This window comes from Oratosquilla oratoria, chromosome 17, assembly GCF_046742065.1.
Source record: "Oratosquilla oratoria isolate Oo_2021 chromosome 17, ASM4674206v1, whole genome shotgun sequence".
Taxonomy (NCBI): domain Eukaryota; kingdom Metazoa; phylum Arthropoda; class Malacostraca; order Stomatopoda; family Squillidae; genus Oratosquilla; species Oratosquilla oratoria.
Genome location: NC_134793.1, coordinates 57,642,670 through 57,643,230, shown reverse-complemented (window position 1 = coordinate 57,643,230; position 561 = coordinate 57,642,670).

Here is a 561-nt window from a genome sequence, read left to right as displayed (position 1 = left end):
TTTGAAAGTAATAAAAAGATGTTTTGGAAAGAAATTAAGAGAGGAAGAGGAGGCGAATCAAGTAGAGAAGAAAAGGTAAAAGGTGTAGATGGAGAGATGATAATAGAAGAGAAGGCAGTTAGGGGAATATGGGTAGAGTATTTTAGGGAGTTGCTAAATGTGAAGGAGGATAGGGAGGGAAAGATAGCTGCAATGGGAAATGCTAAGAAAATGATCGTGATGAGTGAGGAAAATGGAGGAGAAATAAGGAAGGATGAAGTGAAGGCAGTTGTTAAGATGATGAAAGCAGGTAAGGCACCTGGTCTGGATAGATGCCATGCAGAATGTCTAAAAAAGGGAGGTACAGTGATGGTGGACTGGCTGGTGAGGTTATTTAATGTTTGCTGGAGAGAGGGTAGAGTACCGGAGGACTGGAGTAGTGCCTGTATAATTCCACTTTACAAGGGAAAAGGGGACAAGTGTGAATGTAGTAGTTTCAGAGGGATTAGCTTGTTAAGTGTAGTTGGGATGGCTTATGGGAGGATCTTGATTGAGAGGATTAGGAGAGGAACAGAGGGAGTA